Source organism: Ruditapes philippinarum, unplaced genomic scaffold (genome assembly GCF_026571515.1).
Source record: "Ruditapes philippinarum isolate M1 unplaced genomic scaffold, ASM2657151v2 ctg135_1_1_1_1, whole genome shotgun sequence".
Taxonomy (NCBI): domain Eukaryota; kingdom Metazoa; phylum Mollusca; class Bivalvia; order Venerida; family Veneridae; genus Ruditapes; species Ruditapes philippinarum.
The window spans coordinates 580,269-598,009 of NW_026862663.1; the positions used below are offsets into that span (position 1 = coordinate 580,269).

Below are 17,741 nucleotides of genomic sequence, written 5' to 3' on the forward strand. Positions count from 1 at the left end.
GGGGGGGGGGGGGGTCTGGTAGTCAGTTCAAGCCTTATGGTCGAATCAATCTATCTTATGTGTTTTAGGCTTATGCAGGGTTATGATTTACCGTCCTCAGTAAAGTTTGCATCTAATCAAATTCATAGTTTAAAATTATTGTTTGATAATTTTCCTTGAAAATACTTTAGAACCTGCATTTTGCTCTTAATAATCTCAACTTGTTTTTGGCCTCTGGGGGCTATGCCCCCAGATCCCCTTTTATGGGCCTACAAGCTTCTTCCCTGCTGCTCTATTATTCAAGCATCAATTTTGACTGAATTATAGCCCTTAGTGGAGAAGGAAAATTACTATTTTAAGTAAATCTTCACAGCTACTGTTTACTTGAAACTTCATATACATCAGATTCTTTAAGATTTTTATTGAAAGTGCAAAACCTAAAACTTCAGCCTAAATTGTTAAAAATTCATGGTTAGTTTTGCCTGGAAGATGAATATCCACCGCTTTTTGGGGTATTCACTTGAAACTCCACATCTCATTATTATATAACATCTCCAAGGTCCAATAACTAAATAACATTAATTTTGAGTGAATTATAATATTATAATCTTGTGAACTTATAAAATATCTGGTACAATCTCCAAAAATAATGAAGATATTAACTTATAAAAACTTCACGCTTGTCTTTGGGATCATAATTAAAAGTCAGTTACAAGACATGGATTCTCCTTTTATTTTAGCACTTTGTGAAATTAGAAAAATTCTTTTTTATGTCTGGCATGCAAGTTCAGTCTCCCCGCCCCCAATGAAATGTTTTCTCTTGAAACTTCACAAATGTGTGTTTTGGCTTGTAATCATGGGTGACTTTCCATAGATTTAGACAGTATAACTACCCTTAGTGAACCTACAAAATATCTTGTTATAGTTTTACTTGCAAGAATAATTTTCTTTGTATTGAACTTTGCATCAGGTTCCACTGAATTGTTCATGTACAGAAAATACTGGATTTTTGTATGGTTGTGCATACAAATTCTGGATAACTTTTATATAGTATAGAATAATATCATGTATTAAACAAATTGTATATTTTATTTCAGATTTAAATTGCAGTCAGAATAAATAATTCATAATCAAGGAAAATGAAGGTATGTCTTGTTGTTGTTGTTTTTTTAGTCATATAATTAATTACCCAAGCAATTGTAACTTTTCGGCCCTTTCCCTCGATCTTCGGACACAAAAGTGGATGGATATGGTATTACAGTCTAGCATATGTTTCAAAACCTAACCATGTAAGCAAATAGGTAAATGCTGATAGTTGTTGACTAAGTTAATGCCATTATATCTTGTAAAAGTTCTTTTACATTAAGTAAATTTATAGATATAAATAATTATTATTAATATTCTTTTATAATGTATGATTCTGATTGTCATACATATGTTTCAATCATAATTTCACCAAAATTGAGCAAGAAACTTTACAATCATTGCTCAGTACTGGTTGGTTCCAGGAACGGATTCAAAAGTGTGTCTATAAGCTTATAGCTTCCTACACAATTGAATTAAAATAAATTCTGTATAAACCAAATTGACTATATTTTCCAATATTTACATAAGTTATTTATTACACAATGATTACACCCTCAGTTTTTGTTAACATCTGAAATCATGTGCAATTAGTAATAATTGTCATGGTGTTCTGATTGATATGCAAGGGATATAAAACATTAAGACACAAGATTTCCATTTTTGTTCGACTTGTTTCCCCTTATATAATGTGTACATGCAGAACTTACCAGGGGAGTTAACTTAATATTAGCATAATTCTATTTACTCAAAGAAGTTGTCTTTCTTTCACATGGTTCAGATTTTTATCTATCATTTCACCTACACTCCTATTTCTCTTTAATGTCCTTAATATATAGGCAGAATGTGATTTTTTCATAGTCTGTTGCATGGGTTTTACCATTAAAAAGTAACAAAAAAGTGTAAAACTGCTGATTCTTTGTGAAATATTTCCAGACTAACTGATCTAGATTAATTGTTACAGTTAGGAATTTTAATAGCCTCAAACCTGATTCAAACAATTTGTGTTGGTTTTTTTTAAGAATATATTTGAATAGGTAACCAACTTGAAATCGAGCAGAAAATCCTTTGACCTTTGATATTTAGAAAACATTATTAGTGTCTGTTAGATTATCTCTTAAGAATTAAGGCTACCCTATACCTTCTGTTTAACACACTGCACTTGATATTGACTGATGAAATCAAACTTTAATTTGAAGTTATTGGTTTAAACTTGAAGATATTGCTGAAATGTTATATAAATGGCTTGTTGATTGAATATTTTGTCCTATGCTTTTATAGCATAGATGCAACAAATAGCCATGGTTCATGTAATGACAGGTATACTGTGTGATGAAATTTGCTTTTAGGATACTCTATGTTCATGTTTTGGAAAAAATATGATATTAGCTAGAAACATTTCCATGATTTAAGTATTACTAAGGTTATTTAACTTGCATCATTCCCATGGTTCATGTAATGGTAGGCATATGGTAATTTTATTGAAATGGCAAATATATGGTATTATGGTAATTTCTTGAAATGGAAAATATATGGTATTAACTGGAAATATTTCCATGGTTTAAGTAAGGTTATTTAACTTGCATCATTCCCATGGTTCATGTAATGGTAGGCATATGGTAATTTTATTGAAATGGCAAATATATGGTATTAGCTAGAACTCTTTCCATGGTTTAATAAAGTAAGATAATTCAACTTGCATCATTCCCATGGTTCATGTAATGATAGACATATGGTAATTTCTTGAAATGGCAGATATATGGTATGAGCTAGAAATCTTTCCGTGGTTAAAGAAAGGTAGTTTAACTTGCATCATTTCCATGGTTCATGTAATTGTAGACATATGGTAATTTCTTGAAATATTCATCATAACTGTGTTGAATACTCTGTTTGGCATCTTATCAGAAATGATGTTTTCACTATCTCCAAACACATGATTTTTTGCAGTAAATATATTACATCTGCAGTTTGTGCAAAACCTGTTTCCTAGAAAACTATCTTACAAACCATTTTTTGCAGTATTTCTTATGTAGTTCTGTACTTATTTTGTTATACTTATATTTTTTACTCCTATTTTATTCTTTGAATTGACTTTATTTTTAATATTAATGATAAAAACACAACCAAGTGTTGATTAATATCTTTAGGGCTTAAGTTGTATAAAATTTGGTGATACTCCTTTTTCATGTTACTATGTTGTATATACAGTCTCATCAGGGTACAATGAGAGGAAATGAAAGATATCAACATAAATCTTGAATAACATATTTATCAAAGACAAGGGACATTATTCTGAAAGTCATGTATTTGGAGTTATGCCCAGTTAAATTTTTTTCCAAAATTGATTATTGTTAATCGTTGCCCTATAAAGATGAGCATTAAAATTGCATCACAGTGCTCTTTTTGTGTAACTAATAGATATTTTGTATTGGTAGCGTTTGTGTTATACTATCACAACTTGCAGAAATCACCATTGCATGCTTATGAACAACAACAATAAAAATTAGGTCATTATTAGGTTTAACCATAATAGGTATTCCTTACAAAATGTTGATTTCATTGTTGGAACTGATTCAATAGTATTAAATTGTTATTGCCTTACAAAAAGTTGTAAAATAGGATCTTGATATTTAAGTTCTTTAAAATTAGAGCTACCTAGCATAATAACAGACATGTGACAACAACTGAAGGGCAGCCTGCACAATCTTACAGACATTGGTCACCAGCATAGAGCAAAGACAATTTGTGCTGAAAGTGCAGACCTATGGCACCAAAATATAGCAGGAACAACTTGCACAGCCAATGTACACCTATTAAACCAGAATGTAGCTAGAAGAACTTGCACAGCCAATGTAGACATATGGAACCAGAATATAGCAAGAACAATTTACACAGCAATTACTGACCTATGGTACCAAAATATAGCAGGAACAACTTACACAGCCAATGTTCACCTATAAAACCAGAATGTAGCTAGAAGAACTTGCACAGCCAATGTAGACCTATGGAACCAGAATACAAGAATAGCAAGAACAACTTGCTTAGCCAATGTAGACCTTTGCCACCAGAATAGAGCAAGAACAACTTGCTTAGCCAATGTAGACTTATGGCACCAATATAGAGCTTAGCCATTGTAGACCTTTGCCACCAATAAAGAGCAAGAACAACTTTCACAGCCAATGTTGATCTATGACACCAGAATAGATCTAGAAAAACTTGCACAGCCAATGTTGGCCTATTGAACCAGAATAGAGCAAGAACAACTTGCACAGCCAATGTAGACATTTACCGTCATATAAGAGCAAGACCAACTTGCTTAGCCAATGTAGACCTATGAAACCAGAATAAAGCAAGAACAACTTGCACAGTCTATGTTGACCTATTGCACCAGAATAGAGCTAGAACAACATGCACAGCCAATGTAGACCTTTACCACCAGAAAAGAGCAAGAGCAACTTGCTAAACCAATGTTTACCTTTGTCACAAGATTAAAGCAAGAACAACTTGCACAGCTAATGTATACCTGTGTCACAAGAATAGAACAACTTCCTCAGTAAATATAGACCTTTGGCACCAGAATAGAGCAGGAACAATTTGCTTAACCAATGTAGACCTATGCGACCAGAATAGAGCAAGAACAACTTGCTTAGCCAACTTAGATCTATGACACCATAATAGAGCAAGAACAACTTTCACAGCCAATATAGACCTATGAAACCACACTATAGCAAGAACATCTTGCTTAGCCAATGTAGATCTATGACACCAGAATAGAGCAAGAGCAACTTGCTTAGCCAATGTAGACTTATGGCACCAATATAGAGCTTAGCCATTGTAGACCTTTGCCACCAATAAAGGGCAAGAACAACTTTCACAGCCAATGGAGACCTATGACACCAGAATAGGTCAAGAACATCTTGCTTAGCCAATGCAGATCTATGACACCAGAATAAAGCAAGAACAACTTGCTTTGCCAATGAAGACCTATGGCACCAGAATAGAGCATGAACAATTTGCACAGCCAGTGTAGACCTATTGCACCAGAATATAGCAAGAACAACATGCTAAGCCATTATGTAGACCTTTGCCACCAGAATAGAACAAGAACAACTTGCACAGCCAATGTTGACCTATGACACCAGAATAGATCAAGAAAAACTTGCACAGCCAATGTAGACCTATTGCACCAGAATATAGCAAGAACATCTTGCTTAGCCAATGTAGATCTATGACACCAGAATAAAGCAAGAACAACTTGCTTAGCCAATGAAGACCTATGGCACCAGATTAGAGCAAGAACAATTTGCACAGCCAGTGTAGTCTTGTGGCACAAAAATAGAGCAGGGACAACTTGCACAGTAAGTGCAGACATATGCAACCAGAATAGAGCAAAGACAATTTGCACGGCAATTGCAGACATATGGCACCAGAATAAAGCAAAGAAAACTTGCACTGACTATGCAAACCTTAGTTACCAGACAAGAACAAAGATGTCAAATGACTTCCATAAACCACTGTAAACCTATGCCAACAAAATATTACACTTTTTGTGTGGTATGCAACCAGAATTGAGCAAGGGCAACTTGCAAGCTATGTCATGACAACCTGCAGTCATTTGGCTCTTGATTTAAATTCTCTTTATTTTGAAATGCATCTTATTGGCAATAGTGTAAAATTAAACATTTTCATTTTAAATACTTGGTGGTTATTTCTAGCTTTCAAAGTGTTTTACTCCAACATTATCTCAGCTAATTAAATGTTTCTTGTTACAAATTCAAGAATTAGAGAACTTTACATGTAGATATATTTGTAAGGCTATTAAAGAGAGGCTTCAGACATGGAATGGGGGTATATTTTTACTAACAAGTGAAAATAGAATTCATTTATGTTGGACTATAAAAAGAAGGCAATTACATTCTATAAACAAACCTATATAATATGAATAAACACCATTAGTTAATGAATAGATACTAAAGTACAGGAATTATAGATGAATAAATACTTAAGTTTTGGGAATTCTAGAACAACTTGAATGTAATGGCTTTTCATTATGTACTTGCAGAGATTTTGTGTGTTAAAAAGATCTTTTTCAAAATTAGTATTTGCTCTATCAACTTTTTAGTTGTACATGTATCACATGTTACAATGTTGGTAATTAAAAACTTTGTTTTCTTCTATGTTCAACAGTAATGTTGTTTGTTTTATTTCCATTAAAATGATCAGATGTATATAAACTGATTTCATGGAAAGTGTTCAGATTGTAATTTCTTGAAAATATTTAGAGCTTTATCTGTCGGTAGTAACATTTTAGCCATCTCATTGTGTTAAATATGCATAGCTATATCATTCATCTCGTATTAATGTGCACTGTTCTTTGTTGGCAAAGTCCAGTCTCTTGGCCCAAAATTTGGTTTAAAACTATGCAGTGTCCTGTCATCTATAAATTTGCAATGTTTTGCCCCCTTTTCAAAAACCTTAAATTAATGTTTATCTTTTAAAATATACATGTATATATTTTTTAAATATACTTTTTATTTTAAATTTAAAAAATTTTTGTTGCCCCCCCTATTTGTTAGTATTAAAATTTCAGCAAATTTTGTATTCCCCCGCCCGGGGAACAAAAACGGCCCCCTTAAATAAAAGGGGTCTTTTAAAGACGAAGCAGGGTTTAAAAAGAAAAATTTAAATAGATACATTTTTCTTTTTGCGGGGGGAATGTTTTTAAACTTTTTTTTTAAATTTTAAATTTGAATAATTAGTACCTCTAAAAAACAAAAGGATGAAAAATTAAAAAAACCCCAAAATTCACAGTAAAATTTGTCTTTTAAATAAAAAAGTTTTTATCTCAATTAGGTGACTAATTAGCGGTCGCTGGTAGCGTTGAGCAAAAGTCTCTTAATACATTAAAGATACAGAGAGAAAAATGGGGGGGGGGGGGGGGGGGGGGGAATTTAAAGTGGTCGTTTAAGACAAAGTCGCTTAATACATGTGGTCGCATGGGCAAGTTAGACTGTAATTATGTTATATGACTTCTAGTAATTTATTTCATCAACTCAGCTCATGGTACATGCCCATTCCTCCATTTTGAAGTAAAATCTGTATAATTTGCGGTGTATGTCTAACCTACAGGCTTTTCCCAGTGTTCCTTCTTTTAATAATATCCATATTTTAACAGTATTAAAAAATATTGCACTTGAGACATGCCCATTGCTCTTTCTAACCGCCCCCTCCCTCCCCCCCCAAAAAAAAAATCTGCTTATTTGTATGCACCTGGTTGTTCCTGGGTCTCTTTAATAACAATTTCGTGTCCAACTATTTTTGAACAGAAGGAAGGAAATTGAAAATCTTGGGAGCAATGTAACCCATAATGAGACAATGCACACAGGTTTGACCCTCCTCAGGTTTAGTCAAGATCACACTTAGTATCTATGTATAAATTTCCAAATTTGAATGCCCTCCATGTATCTTTTGAACCAATGGAAGGAAGTTCAATACCATTTAACAGGAAATGTTACTTTTGATGAGGACAGTGGTGCAGAACCCCAGTTTGGGGCTTCAAAATTAGGCATGTCTTACATGTCAATTGCTTTTTATATGCCCGAAAGAATTTCTGGCATATTATGTTATACCCCCTGGGCATCCCGTCTGTCTATCCGTCCGTTCTGTCTGTCTGTTAGCAATTTGGTTTCCGGAGCATAACTTAAGTTCCATTTGGCCCATAAACATTCAAACTTCATAGGATGATTGCCCATATTGGTAGAAGACCCCTATTGACTTTTGGGGTCACAAGGTCAAAGGTCAAGGTCACTATCACCTTATAACTGAAAACAGTTTCTGCGAGCATAACTTAAGTTTCATTTGGCCCACAACATTCAAACTTCATAGGATGATTGTCCATATTGGGTAGAAGACCCCTATTGATTTTGCGGGGTCACAAGGTCAAAGGTCAAGGTCACTATCACCTTAAAAAATTGAAAACAGTTTCCGAGCATAACTTAATTCCATTTGGCCCACAGTGTTCAAACTTCATAGGATGATTGATCATATTGGGTTAGAAGACCCCTATTGATTTTGGGGGTCACAAGTCAAAGGTCACTATTACCTTAAAGCTGAAAAACAGTTTCCAGAGGCATAACTTAAGTTCCATGTGGCCCACAGTGTTCAAACTTTCATAGGATGAATGTCCATATTGGGTAGGGAGACCCTTATTGATTTTGGGGGTCACAAGGTCCAAAGGTTCAAGTGTCACTTTACCTTAAAACGCAAGTTTCCGGAGCATAACTTATTCTATTTGGTCCACAATATTCAAACTTTATGGAGGATTGCTATTGGAAGGAGGGTAATACAGTTGACTCTCGGATAACTCGAAATCCAAGGGACTTGGCATTTTACTACGAGAGAAACGGAATTCGAGGTAACGTGGAACTGCCGCCATTACGTTGGGGGAAATTCCGTACATGTATCTAACATGTGGCCTGAATTAAATGTGGCAAAGAAGTAGGTTTGTTATTGATTGTTAGCGGCAATGTGCAATATTTAACCCGTTGAAAATGAGGTTTAAATCACTTACAACTAAAAATTATAAATAAACAAAATATCATTCAAAATTTAATACATGTATATTAATAGTGAAACATATACACACAATTATATTTGATTTAATTGATCATCGCCGAAAAACGAAAGTAGCAACTATCGTGAACGGAAGTACAAATAAATGTATGCAAAATGACGGAACATTAATTATACAAATGTCAATTTACGTTGGTAACACACATCAAATACCTAGGCTGTTATTTGACTAACACCCCTCAGACTGGCATGAGTCAACTTTCTTAAAGAAATGTAATCAAATTTTAATTTAGTTATCTAACTGTTAAAACCAATTAAGTGCTGAAACGGATTAAAGCCACTTATACGACGTGTTGATAATACATATGATGACCGGCAATTAAAAAATAATTACACGAAACATCACACCATGATGTCGTCGACCTTTGATCAGTCGGCTGATTTCACACTTCGACTAATTGAGATGAAAATATGTTGGACTTTAATTGACGGGACCAAATTTTCTTTTCGACTAAACAGGAGTCTCGGTAAGTCAAAATTTGACCTAAGCGGAGTTAAAATACAAAGATAAAGAAGGAAATTTGACGGGACTTTAGAAATTCTTCGACTTACGCGGAATTTTGAGTAAAGCAATTTTGACTTATTGAGAGTCAACTGTACTTTATTTAATTTATGTAATGTCTTACAAATGCTTCATCCTTAATATAAAAAAAAAACACTTTCAGGCATATAATGCTCCGCCTAGCGGTGCTCTTGTTAGACAAATATATAGGAAAACTTATTTTATCTTTTTTTTTGGAAAAGTACAAATATTGGCATGAAACATTGTCTAGTAGACCTAGTGCACTAAGGGGTCATTTAGTATCACCAGGATAGTTAAGAGAAAACGTTTTTTCAGACAAGTTGCTCAATGCAGTTTGCAGTTGTTGATGGAATTACAGAAGTCCAACATGCTAGTTCATTTGATGACAATGTTCAAAGGTCCATCTAATACTGTTGTCCATCTCATCCTATTATCTTGAATTCTGGGTCTCTTTTTATATGTTTTTTATTGATTTATTAACTTTGACTTTAACAAGATGATGTATCTTTATTTTAAATGATAATTTGTATTTAACTGTTATCATAAGTTATTGTCTAAAACCCTAAGTAAAAATAGTAAATTGTCTGTAATAAATCTGGCAACATTTGTAATTTAAACAACATCAAAATCATATAAACTAGAGAAATGTATGAAATATTACAGGTACAAGCTTGTGAATCATCAAGGGTTGGCTATAAAATAACACTTGTTTACCTGCTCTAAACTGATCTGTAATTTTTTTCTCTGATAACAAACATTCAAAAAACAGTACAGTACAGTACAGTACAGTACAGTACAGTACAGAACAGAACAGAACAGTACAGTACAGTAAGTACTGTACTGTAATACTAAAATTAAAACCATCATAAATATGGACATATAAATTGAAAAAGTACAGCCTAACTATTGTCAAATTGAAAAAGTAACAACATTTCTGTACTGTCAAATTGAATGTTCAGCCCCTTATTGAATGTTAAATCATCTTTCAGTACTATCAAATTGAATGTTAAACCATGTTTCAGTACTGTCAATTTGAATGTTAAACCATGTTTTAGTACTGTCAACCATGTTACAGTACTGTCAAATTGAATATTAAACCATGTTTCAGGACTGTCAAATTGAATGTTAAACCATCCTTTAGTACTGTCAAATTGAATATTAAACCATGTTTCAGGACTGTCAAATTGAATGTTAAATCATCTTTCAGTACTGTCAAATCGAATGTTAAACCATGTTTTAGTACTGTCAAACATGTTTCAGTACTGTCAAATTGAATGTTAAACCATCTTTCAGTACTGTCAAATTGAATGTTAAACCATCTTTCAGTACTGTCAATTCGAATGTTAAAACATGTTTTAGTACTGTCAAATTGAATATTAAACCATGTTTCAGTACTGTCAGAGTGAATGTTAAACCATCTTTCAGTACTGTCAAATTGAATGCTAAACCATGTTCCAGTACTGTCAAATTGAATGTTAAACCATCTTTCAGTACTGTCTATATTGAATAATAATAAACTCTTTAGTTCTGTCAAATCAAACTTAGAGCCATCTTCATTCAGTATCGCTTAGTTTTTGTATATAGTAAAACTCATTTAATTTAGACTTAGTTTTTATTGTGTAAAATTCTATTGCCTAGAGCTAAGATGTTTTGTTATGCAGACATCTACAAATATTTCAGATGAGCAATCAAGGGCCATTATGGCCCTCTTGTTATAATTGTGTCTTTTTTTACAATACTTCATGTTCATAATATATTATTTAAAAAACATATTTATGTCTTTCTTAACAAGTATATAAAATCATAATTGCAGTGATAAGATGGAAATAAGTTCACTGTAACTGTTTCTCTGGCAATGTAACCTTGTGCAAGCTATGCTTGACTTATAATTTAGGACTGTTTAGAACAAAAATGGACCCAGTTTGAAATAAAATAAGTTCAAAATTCTAATATATTATAATTAAATGTTGATTACGCTGGTTATAGAGCACAGGTGCTATATTATCTGTAGGTTCACCTTCAGTAGTAGCAAAATTGTGGAGTTATTTTATCTAGAAATGATTATAGTCAGCTGGTACCACAACATTTATCTCTCCTGATACAAGATCATATTGACGGTTCCCTGCATCTTTAAACCAAGTGTTGAAGTGTTTTCTTAGATAAGATCATGATAGGGGGAACTGGAAACACTGCAATTCAATAAATTTTAATATAATGTGTTTTAATGATAAAATTTTGATATTTTAGCATATTTAAAACTTTATATTTTAAATACATTTATTTTATTTATGAAATAGTTCAGACAAAAATATGTTTGTACATTTCCACAGCTACAGAATGATGATTTGTGGTCCCTGGTTCAAGTCCCAATTTGGACTTTGAGTGGAACATTGTGTTTTTTTCAGGCTAGTGTACTTGATTGCATAAGTCTCTGATGTATTTATCAAGAACCTGCTGTAATTGGGCTATCAATATCTCATTAGGGAAATGAAGCATGCTAAAATGAAGGAAATTATATGTAAGTGGCTGAGCAGCTCAGTGCCTAGAACTGCTAGAGAGTAATCAGTAGACTTTAGTAGTTTTGATCTCTGGGATTGAGTCCCAGTCCCACCTTGTAGCAATCATTAATGTTTTTTTTTTTTTTTTTTTTTTTTTTTTTTTTTTTTTTTTTTTTTTTGGAACCACGTTTAAGGCCCTTTTATTTACTTTTCCTTTTTACATAATACATTCATTTTACATTTTTCAATTAATTATTTTACATAACATACGTTACAAACTAATATATATGTTGTTGTAGACATTTTTAATAATTTCAAAGAGCTTAAACGTGAATCTCTTTAAGAAAAAGTTAAGAGAAAGGATATTATATTTTAAACAAGATAGAGTTTTGTTAAATCAATTTTTAAAAAAAAAAAAATCTTGAGTCAGTTGGAAAAATGCTGACAATTTGGGGAGGTGCTATAATATAAAAGGATAATTTGCAAGAGAATAAAAAAACTACGATAAGATAAAAAAAATGGTAATATTAAGAAAGAAAGGCTGCTTTGGTAATATACTTCTGACATATCATCAATCAGTTCTTATAACATTATTAGAAAGTTATTCCACTTCCTGTTGAAATCATCAAGAGAATCATTTTGAAATGCTATGTATTTTTCTAAAGATATTCTATCAATCAATTTTCTTTTAAACACAAGATTATTTGGTATTTTCTTTTTTGTTTTACAACTATATATATAATATTTGGCAAATAAGAGAATATATGATAAAATTTTATTTCGTGAATGAAAAAAGGACAAAAATTTGTCTTGGGTTGCAAGTATACCAATTTCAACCAACCATTTAAACAATTCATTCCAGAAAATTTGTGTTTGTTGACAGGTCCAAAATATATGTTCTATGCTATCTATTTCCATATTACAAAAATCACAAAGACTAGACTCCACTAATTTACATCTAAAGAGAAATTTGTTAGTTGCAATATTTCTATGTAGGAAATCAAAATAAAAATTTTGCAAAATATTATCCTTACAAATATCAAACGCATTCAAATATATTTGTTGCCAATTGAAATTTTTATCTGGAAATACTGCCTCCCATTTTAACTGGGATTTTAGTTTTTCATTCTGGTATTTTAGCTTTCTTTCTTTTTGAACCTGTGTTAATTTTCTATTTAGGAGATGTGTTTCTGTTTTTTCTAAAAGCTCATAAATATTTATTTCCTCAGTTGTTACAGAAAGAATGACATTATCTAATTTTCTTTTCCAACATGTTGGGATTGAAGAGATAAGTCTATGGTAATTTAAAAACTCAGTATTAGGAATGTTATATTCAGTTTTTAATTGACTAAAAGTTTTAAATTTTTTTGCGTTTATATCATAGATATCTTTTACATGGTATATATTTTTGTTTCTCCACTGTCTGAAATAGAGAAGGCTATTGTTATTTTTTATGTTTGAATTTTGCCAAAGAATTTGTTCTGAAATATTTTTCGGATTTTCATTAAAATTGATTTCACTCCAAGCTACTAATACTTCGTGTATAAATTTATTTTTGATTTTAAATTTCAATATATCTTTTGTGTTTATATTGCATTTAAATATAGATATTCCACCTAAATGATTTATATTTTTCTTTATTATTTCTTTCCACAACCCATCATTTGAATCGTTTATTATTCTTTTTATCCAGTTCGATTTTATTGAGTTCAAAAATATAGGAATGTCAATCATATTTAGACCTCCGTTTTTGTACTCCTGTATTATTACATCCCGTTTGACTTTATCCCTTTTTGAGCTCCATATAAATTCATAACATTGTTGTTTAATTGTATTTACAGTTTTATTTGGAGGATTGGGTAGAACAGAAAACAGGAAAGTTAATTTTGGAATTATTAATGATTTCAATACTGAGATATTACCAATTGTTGTGAGATGTCTAGCTTTCCATCTGTTTATGTCTATTTGGAATTGAGATAATCTGTTATCGTAATTTAATTTGAGGATATGGTCAGTTTTTGAATGAAATGTTATTCCTAGTGTTTTGACACTTTCTGATGTCCATGAAATATTACTATATTTTTTTCTACAATATATAAGGTCGTGCTGGTTTCGCAGTGGGCCTATTCTTAGAGCTGTACATTTACTATAATTAAGATTTAGACCCGAGATGAATGAAAATTGTTCAAATATATATAACATTTCTTTGAAACTGTTATTTGTACCATCTAATAATATTGTTGCATCATCAGCAAACATGCTGTTTTTTACTTCTATATCAAATATATTAAATCCTTTAATATTTGTATTTTCTCTTATTGCTATGGAGAGGAGTTCAATTGCTAAAATAAAAATGTAAGGAGATAAAGGACAGCCTTGTCGGACTCCTTGTCTGATATTAAATGAGTCCGACAAGAAACCATTGTAAAGAATACAACTTGTTGGATTTTTGTATAACAATTTTACCCACATTTTTAAATTTGGTCCAAAGTTAAATAGATCGAGTGTTTTTAAAATAAAATTATGATTCAAACTATCAAAAGCTTTTTCAAAATCAGCAAAAAATAATATTCCAGGTTTTTCGTTTTGTTCTGCGTACTCGATTACATCATAAATCAATCTTATATTTTCACCAATGTATCTGCCTTTAATAAATCCAGTTTGGCTATTGTCGATCAAGTTATTTAGTACACGTTTAATTCTATTAGCAATTACTTTACTCAGTATTTTATAGTCAACGTTCAATAAACTTATTGGCCGCCAGTTTGAAAGAAGTGATAAATCTTTTTTTGGTTTTGGGATTAAGGTAATTAAACTCTGTGCCTGCAACTGACTTAAATATTCAGTTTCGAATGAATAATTAAGAGAATTTATTAGATCATTTTTAATTTCATTCCAAAACATTTTATAAAATTCAACGTTTATACCATCTGATCCAGGACTTTTCCCATTTTTCATGGTTTTAATTGCTTCGATACACTCTCCTTCTGTAATAATTCCTTCACATAATACTTGCTCGTTGTCGTTTAGTTTAGGGATTTTATTTTCATCATAAAAGTCATATGTTGAGTCTCTTTGTATCTTTTCACTGTACAGACTTTCATAATATTTTTTTTGCTCATTCAGAATTTCATTTTGGTTTGACGTAACATTACCATTGACATTTAGATTATTAATAAGTTTTCTTTCAGCATTTCTAGTCTCTAAATTTTTTAGCAATTTAATGTTTTTTTCACTGTTGTCTAATTTAAAACTTTTTATTCTCGTTATAATTCCATTGATATTTTCATTATGAAATTGTTCTAATTCTGATTTTTTCAATTCTAAATTTCTATTTAAATTTTCGTCAAAATTGCAGGCTATCTCAGTTTCAATTTTTTCGATTTCTGTCATAAGTTTTTGAATTTGTTCTGTTTCTGTTTTCTTTTTATATTTTGAAAATCTTATAGTTTCATTTCGTATTGTACTTTTAATAACTTCCCATCTGACTAAAGGGTTTGTGTCTGTATTAAGAGAACGTATTTCAGTTATGGCATTTTTAATTCTGTCTTTAAATTCCATATTTAAAAGTAAACTATTATTTAGTTTAAAAACACCAGGTCCTCTCACTATAGGATCAAAATTTAAAGTTACATATGCTATTGAGTGATCAGATTTAAAACTAGGCTTTATGCCAGATTTTTCAACAATATTTACCAAATCATTTGAAAGAACAAAATAATCTAATCTACACGCTATATTTAACCGTACTTTTGAGCGCCAAGTAAATCTTTTAGTGAACGGATTTTGTACCCGAAATATATCATTAAGTTGAAAAGTTTCAAGTATACTTTTTATTTTTTTGCGACATTTCAAATGTGTATGAGGGTTACCACCTTGTTTGTCAATATTAGGTTCTAGCACTACATTAAAATCTCCTCCTATAATAAAAAGGTGATCACTTCTGTCTTTAATGAAGGCTTCTAATTTACAGAAAATATCAATATCATCTTTATTTGGGCCGTATACATTTATGATAAATACCTCTTTGTTTTCAATCTTTACATGAAGTGCTAATACACGTCCGATCTCAATTTCAAAAGTATTTAGAATGTGAATATTTAAACCATTTCTGAAAAGAACTGATACGCCTAACTGATTACTTGAATTCCCACTATTAATTATTGTTCCATCCCATTCTTTTTCCCACTTTTCTTTATCAGCCTGTTTGAAATGCACTTCTTGGAGAAGGCTTATGTCAACCTTTTGTGTTTTCAACCATTGAAAAATAGCAATTCTCTTGTCTTTTCCAGAAATTCCGTTAACATTATAAGTAAAGATAGTAGTTTTAGACATTAAATTGAATCGATGAAGAAAATTTATATACCACCAAAGCAGTTAAAAATTGTTCAAGTATAAAAGTCTTCCTGCAAAGAGGATTAAGTTGTGAATTACATGACCGCATCATTAATGTTACTAGTATTAAGGTGTTAATATTTAAAATAGGTAGGGGATCTTATTCTTATGGACCTTTCCGGTGTTCACAGTTTTATGTAAATTGGCTAACTTGTTATCCAATCGCTACACTGATATAATACATAGTCACTGGTTGACCTGGTTTGCACAAAAGAACACGTGCTTATGTTTGTGATACTGTTTGTGAGCAGTTGACCTAGCAATGAAAGGAAAAGGTGTGGCTAAATGTTCCGCTACGAAAAACCGGAAAGGTCCATTAAATTCAACAATATGTAAGCAAATTTGTCTAACTTGGATTTATTAAAAGAGATTACAAGTTCCCATAAGGAAATCTAATGAATGGTGAGCAATTATCCGGTAATCTGTACAATCAGACCTAAGGCTTTATACTGTTAGATGTTTAGATATTTACTTTCAATTTCCCTCACATAATCTCAGGATAGTTCCAAATTTAAAACACCAGGACAAGTTCATATATTTAAAGCGTGGTAAAGGGGTAAATAAATCAGAAGGTTTAATTTAAGAAATGTTTACTGTAGACACTGTCTGCCAGTGATACCATAAGTGATTCAAGTTTGAGTTCTTAAAACAAAGGTTCCATTGTTTTACTTCTGGTTTTCACCTGGTCTGCTTTGAATCTATGGCAATACCTTGTTTTTACCTTCTCACAAATATTGTAGAAAGTTTGTTGCCAAGAAAAATATAGCTCAATTTTTCACAGTTCATCTCAGTCCACAATTTATATTTCAGTAAGTTTTGTTTCTCAGATAAAAGTAGTTTTCATTAAAAAGCTATGCATATGAGATAATTTAGTTAAAATAATGCAGTTTAAAACTTTTTATATGGTGAAAGGTCTTAGTTAAACACCTGATATTATATTTGTTAAGAAACTATTATTCAAGATTCATAATAAATACAGTTACAAAATAAGTGTTGAAGAATGGTCTTACTCTATTGCAGGGGAGGTTAATAGCTAATATAAAATCATATAACTGTAATGGCTTTTGTTGGTTTGTATTGATGATTGTTTCATATTATCCACAAGTCAGTTGTAGCCCCCTTCCCCTCCTCCTACTCCCATCCCCTCTCACTTTACCTTGGGAAGTGTCAGGTACATAAGCTAGCTCTGTTTTTTACTTTCTGTCTGTCTCTTTGGTTATGCCCTTACTATCAGATATTTCCATCAGTTTGGAACCTTTACCAGAGACGTTGGGGTTGGGGCCTGGATACACATTTGACTAGTGCATTACTGCTTTTAATGTGTGTTTGTTTTCTCAGATATGAAGGCTTTAGTTTGAGACTTCTGTCACCAATTTACCTGTTTCAACTTTTGATTAGTTAATGTTGTATCTTGTTACTCTGGTTTTACAACAGTTAGTGTTTGTTTAAATTTATCAAAATTGTGATATTTGACATCTTAAATACACTGGATCAGACTATCATTTTTGTACTGCTATAAGAATTAATATATATATTCGAAAATCCTTTCATCAAGCAATTATGCTCTAATTGGCACATTACTTGCCCAGCAAGGATCTCTTTAAAAATAATGAGGTACCCAGTGTCTTTGA

General features: G+C 31.6%; 1 protein-coding gene across 3 annotated transcripts in view; it reads left to right on the forward strand.

Moving 5' to 3' along the window:
- LOC132719793 (uncharacterized) overlaps window positions 1-17,741 on the forward strand; it is a 118,156-nt gene that overhangs the window by 34,865 nt on the left and 65,550 nt on the right. For 2 of the 3 annotated variants that reach the window (XM_060703687.1, XM_060703688.1), the window contains exon 2: window positions 1,077-1,124. The exons of the other annotated variant lie outside the window; for it this stretch is intronic. The gene's annotated coding sequence lies outside the window, so the exon portion shown is untranslated. The remainder of the gene's footprint in view (window positions 1-1,076; window positions 1,125-17,741) is intronic. 3 annotated transcript variants of the gene reach the window in all.